This window comes from Heterodontus francisci, unplaced genomic scaffold, assembly GCF_036365525.1.
Source record: "Heterodontus francisci isolate sHetFra1 unplaced genomic scaffold, sHetFra1.hap1 HAP1_SCAFFOLD_209, whole genome shotgun sequence".
NCBI lineage: Eukaryota > Metazoa > Chordata > Chondrichthyes > Heterodontiformes > Heterodontidae > Heterodontus > Heterodontus francisci.
In genome coordinates, this window is record NW_027140716.1 from 1,906,313 (window position 1) to 1,912,312 (window position 6,000).

A 6,000-nucleotide genomic window follows, 5' to 3' on the forward strand; every position below is an offset into this window, starting at 1 on the left:
AGTGCCTGAGAGTGTCAGAGAGTGTCAGAGAGTGTCTGAGAGTGTCTGAGAGTGATAGAGAGAGTCAGAGAGAGTCTGAGAGCGTCAGGGAGAGTCTGAGAGTGTCAGAGAGTGTCAGAGAGTGTCAGAGAGTGATAGAGAGTGCCAGAGAGTGATAGAGAGTGCCAGAGAGCGCCAGAGAGAGTATGATTGTGTCTGAGAGTGTCTGAAAGTGTCAGAGAGTGTCAGAGAGTCATAGAGAGTGTCAGAGAGTGTCTGAGATTGTCAGAGAGTGTCAGAGAGTGTCAGAGAGTGATGGAGAGTGTCAGAGAGTGTCAGGGAGTGTCAGAGTGTATCAGAGAGTCTCAGAGAGTGTCAGCAAGTGATAGAGAGTGGTAGAGAATGTCTGAGAGTGTCGGAAAGTGTCAGAGAGTGTCAGAGAGTGATAGAGAGTGTCAGAGAGTGTCAGAGAGAGTCAGAGTATGCCAGAGAGTGATAGAGAGTGTCAGAGAGTTTCATAGATTGATAGATAGTGTCTGAGCGAGTCTGAGAGTGTCAGAGGGTGTCTGACAGTGTCAGAGAGTGATGGAGAGTGTCAGAGAGTGTCAGAGAGTGTCAGAGAGCGTCAGAGATTGATAGAGAGTGGTAGAGAGTGTCTGAGAGTGTCGGAAAATGTCAGAGAGTGTCAGAGAGTGATGGAGAGTGTCAGAGAGAGTCAGAGTGGCCAGAGAGTGATAGAGAGTGATAGAGAGTGTCAGAGAGTTTCATGCAGTGATCGATAGTGACAGCTAGTGTCAGAGAGTGATATCGAGTGATAGAGAGTGCCTGAGAGTGTCTGAGAGAGTCTGAGAGTGTCAGAGAGTGTCTGACAGTGTCAGAGAGTGATAGAAAGTGTCTGAGACTGTCTGAGATTATCTGAGAGTGTCTGAGAGTGTCAGAGTGTGATAGAAAGTGTCAGCGAGTGTCTGAGAGATTCAGAGAGTGATGGAGAGCGTCTGAGAGTGTTAGGGAGTGATAGGGAGTGTCAAAGAGGGATAGAGAGCGAAATAGAGTGTCTGAGAGTGATAGTGAGTTTCAGAGAGTGATAGTGAGTGTCAGTGATAGTGAGTGTCCGAGAGTGTCAGAGAGTGATAGAGAATGTCAGACAGTGTCAGAGAGTGATAGAGAGTGTCTGACAGTGTCAAAGAGTGATGGAGAGTGAAAGAGAGTGCCATAAAGTATCTGAGAGAGTTAGGGAGTGATAGGGAGTGTCATAGAGGGATAGAGAGTGAAAGAGAGTGTCTGAGAGTGTCAGAGATTGTCAGACAGTGTCAGAGAGTGATTGAAAGTGTCTGAGACTATCAGAGAGTCTGTGAGAGTGTCAGAGAGTGTCAGCGCGTGATAGAAAGTGTCAGAGACTGTCTGAGAGTGTCAGAGAGTGATATAAAGTGTCTGAGAGTGTCTGAGAGTGTCAGAGAGTGTCAAACAGTGTCAGAGAGTGATAGAAAGTGACAGAGAGTGTCTGAGAGAGTCAGAGAGTGATAGAAAGTGTCAGGGGGTGTCTGAGAGGGTCTCAGAGTGTCAGAGAGTGTCAGAGAGTGATAGAGAGTGTCAGAGAGTGTCAGAGAGTGACAGAGAGTGTCAGAGAGTGTCAGAGAGTGATAGAGAGAGGCTGAGAGTGATTGAGAGTGACAGAGAGTGACAGAAAGTGTCAGAGAGTGATAGAGAGTGTCAGAGAGTGATAGAGAGTGCCAGAGAGTGTCAGAGAGTGTCAGAGAGTGATAGAGAGAGGCTGAGAGTGATTGAGAGTGACAGAGAGTGACAGAAAGTGTCAGAGAGTGATAGAGAGTGTCAGAGAGTGATAGAGAGTGCCAGAGAGTGTCTGAGATTGTCTGAGAGTGTCAGAAAGTGATAAAAAGTGTCAGAGAGTGTCTGCGAGTGTCAGAGAGTTTCAGAGAGTGATAGAGAGTTTCAGAGAGTGCCTGAGAGTGTCTGTGTGTGTCAGGCAGTGTCAGAAAGTGATATAGAGTGTCAGACAGTGATAGAGAGTGTCAGAGAGTGTCTGAGAGAGTCAGAGAGTGTCAGAGAGTGATAGAGAGAGTCAGAGAGAGTCTGAGAGTGACATGGACAGTCTGAAAGTGTCAGAGAGTGTCAAAGAGTGTCAGAGAGTGATAGAGAGTGCCAGAGAGCGATAGAGAGAGCCAGAGGGTGCCAGAGAGTGTATGAGTGTGTCTGAGAGTGTCTGAAAGTGTCAGAGATTGTCAGAGAGCCAGAGAGTGTCAGAGAGTGATATCGAGTGCCGGAGAGTGCCAGAGAGTGCCAGAGAGTGCCAGAGAGTGTCAGAGGTTGTAAGGGAGTTTCAGCGAGTTTCAGTGTCCGGCAGAGTGTGTCAGAGAGTGATAGCGTGTGTAAGAGTGTGTCAGAGAGAGTCTGAGAGTGTCAGAGAGTGTCAGAGAGTGACAGAGAGTGTCAGAGAGTGTCAGAGAGTGATAGAGAGAGGCTGAGAGTGATTGAGAGTGACAGAGAGTGACAGAAAGTGTCAGAGAGTGATAGAGAGTGTCAGAGAGTGATAGAGAGTGCCAAAGAGTGTCAGAGAGTGTCAGAGAGTGATAGAGAGAGGCTGAGAGTGATTGAGAGTGACAGAGAGTGACAGAAGGTGTCAGAGAGTGATAGAGAGTGTCAGAGAGTGATAGAGAGTGCCAGAGAGTGTCTGAGATTGTCTGAGAGTGTCAGAAAGTGATAAAAAGTGTCAGAGAGTGTCTGCGAGTGTCAGAGAGTTTCAGAGAGTGATAGAGAGTTTCAGAGAGTGCCTGAGAGTGTCTGTGTGTGTCAGGCAGTGTCAGAAAGTGATATAGAGTGTCAGACAGTGATAGAGAGTGTCAGAGAGTGTCTGAGAGTGTCTGAGAGTGTCTGAGAGTGATAGAGAGAGTCAGAGAGAGTCTGAGAGCGTCAGGGAGAGTCTGAGAGTGTCAGAGAGTGTCAGAGAGTGTCAGAGAGTGATAGAGAGTGCCAGAGAGTGATAGAGAGTGCCAGAGAGCGCCAGAGAGAGTATGATTGTGTCTGAGAGTGTCTGAAAGTGTCAGAGAGTGTCAGAGAGTCATAGAGAGTGTCAGAGTGTGTCTGAGATTGTCAGAGAGTGTCAGAGAGTGATGGTGAGTGGTAGAGAGTGTCAGAGAGTGTCAGAGAGTGACAGAGAGCGATAGAGAGTGTCTGAGAGTGATAGAGAGTGTCTGAGACTGTCTGAGAGTGTCAAGAGACTGTCAGAGTGTGTCAGAGTGATAGAGAGTGATAGAGAGTGTCTGAAAGTGCCAGAGAGTGTCTGAGAGTGCCAGAGAGTGTCAGAGTGCGCCAGAGAGTGATAGAGAGTGATAGTGAGTGTAGAGAGTGTCAAAGAGTGATAGACAGTGTCAGAGTGTGTCAGAGAGTGAGAGAGAGTGATAGAGAGTGTCTGAGAGTATCTGAGATAGTCTGAGAGTGTCAGAGAGTGTCTGAGAGTGATGGAGAGTGAAAGAGATTGTCATAGGGAATCTGAGAGTGTAAGGGAGAGATAGGGAGTGTCATAGAGGGATAGAGAGTGATTGAGAGCGTCTGAGAGTGTCAGAGATTGTCAGACAGTGTCAGAGAGTGATAGAAAGTGTCTGAGACTGTCTGAGATTCTCTGAGTGTGTCAGAGACTGTCAGCGAGTGACAGAAAGTGTCAGAGAGGGTCTGAGAGTGTCAGAGAGTGATAGAAAGTGTCTGAGAGTGTCTGAGAGTGTCAGAGAGTGTCAAACAGTGTCAGAGAGTGATAGAAAGTGACAGAGAGTGTCTGAGAGTGTCAGAGATGGTCAGAGAGTGACAGAGAGTGTCAGAGAGTGTCAGAGAGTAATAGAGAGTGCCTGGGAGTGATAGAGAGTGACAGAGAGTGTCAGAGAGTGACAGAAAGTGTCAGAGTGTGATAGAGAGTGTCAGAGAGTGATAGAGAGTGCTAGAGAGTGTCTGAGAGTGTCTGAGATTGTCTGAGAGTGTCAGAACGTGATAAAAAGTGTCAGAGAGTGTCTGCGAGTGTCAGAGAGTTTCAGAGTGTGATAGAGAGTTTCAGAGAGTGCCTGAGAGTGTCAGTGTGTGTCAGGATGTGTCAGAAAGTGATATAGAGTGTCAGAGAGTGATGGAGAGTGTCAGAGAGCGTCTGAGAGTGTCAGAGAGTGTCATAGAGTGCCTGAGAGTGTCAGAGAGTGTCAGAGAGTGTCTGAGAGTGTCTGAGAGTGATAGAGAGAGTCAGAGAGAGTCTGAGAGCGTCAGGGAGAGTCTGAGAGTGTCAGAGAGTGTCAGAGAGTGTCAGAGAGTGATAGAGAGTGCCAGAGAGTGATAGAGAGTGCCAGAGAGCGCCAGAGAGAGTATGATTGTGTCTGAGAGTGTCTGAAAGTGTCAGAGAGTGTCAGAGAGTCATAGAGAGTGTCAGAGAGTGTCTGAGATTGTCAGAGAGTGTCAGAGAGTGTCAGAGAGTGATGGAGAGTGTCAGAGAGTGTCAGGGAGTGTCAGAGTGTATCAGAGAGTCTCAGAGAGTGTCAGCAAGTGATAGAGAGTGGTAGAGAATGTCTGAGAGTGTCGGAAAGTGTCAGAGAGTGTCAGAGAGTGATAGAGAGTGTCAGAGAGTGTCAGAGAGAGTCAGAGTATGCCAGAGAGTGATAGAGAGTGTCAGAGAGTTTCATAGATTGATAGATAGTGTCTGAGCGAGTCTGAGAGTGTCAGAGGGTGTCTGACAGTGTCAGAGAGTGATGGAGAGTGTCAGAGAGTGTCAGAGAGTGTCAGAGAGCGTCAGAGATTGATAGAGAGTGGTAGAGAGTGTCTGAGAGTGTCGGAAAATGTCAGAGAGTGTCAGAGAGTGATGGAGAGTGTCAGAGAGAGTCAGAGTGGCCAGAGAGTGATAGAGAGTGATAGAGAGTGTCAGAGAGTTTCATGCAGTGATCGATAGTGACAGCTAGTGTCAGAGAGTGATATCGAGTGATAGAGAGTGCCTGAGAGTGTCTGAGAGAGTCTGAGAGTGTCAGAGAGTGTCTGACAGTGTCAGAGAGTGATAGAAAGTGTCTGAGACTGTCTGAGATTATCTGAGAGTGTCTGAGAGTGTCAGAGTGTGATAGAAAGTGTCAGCGAGTGTCTGAGAGATTCAGAGAGTGATGGAGAGCGTCTGAGAGTGTTAGGGAGTGATAGGGAGTGTCAAAGAGGGATAGAGAGCGAAATAGAGTGTCTGAGAGTGATAGTGAGTTTCAGAGAGTGATAGTGAGTGTCAGTGATAGTGAGTGTCCGAGAGTGTCAGAGAGTGATAGAGAATGTCAGACAGTGTCAGAGAGTGATAGAGAGTGTCTGACAGTGTCAAAGAGTGATGGAGAGTGAAAGAGAGTGCCATAAAGTATCTGAGAGAGTTAGGGAGTGATAGGGAGTGTCATAGAGGGATAGAGAGTGAAAGAGAGTGTCTGAGAGTGTCAGAGATTGTCAGACAGTGTCAGAGAGTGATTGAAAGTGTCTGAGACTATCAGAGAGTCTGTGAGAGTGTCAGAGAGTGTCAGCGCGTGATAGAAAGTGTCAGAGACTGTCTGAGAGTGTCAGAGAGTGATATAAAGTGTCTGAGAGTGTCTGAGAGTGTCAGAGAGTGTCAAACAGTGTCAGAGAGTGATAGAAAGTGACAGAGAGTGTCTGAGAGAGTCAGAGAGTGATAGAAAGTGTCAGGGGGTGTCTGAGAGGGTCTCAGAGTGTCAGAGAGTGTCAGAGAGTGATAGAGAGTGTCAGAGAGTGTCAGAGAGTGACAGAGAGTGTCAGAGAGTGTCAGAGAGTGATAGAGAGAGGCTGAGAGTGATTGAGAGTGACAGAGAGTGACAGAAAGTGTCAGAGAGTGATAGAGAGTGTCAGAGAGTGATAGAGAGTGCCAGAGAGTGTCAGAGAGTGTCAGAGAGTGATAGAGAGAGGCTGAGAGTGATTGAGAGTGACAGAGAGTGACAGAAAGTGTCAGAGAGTGATAGAGAGTGTCAGAGAGTGATAGAGAGTGCCAGAGAGTGTCTGAGATTG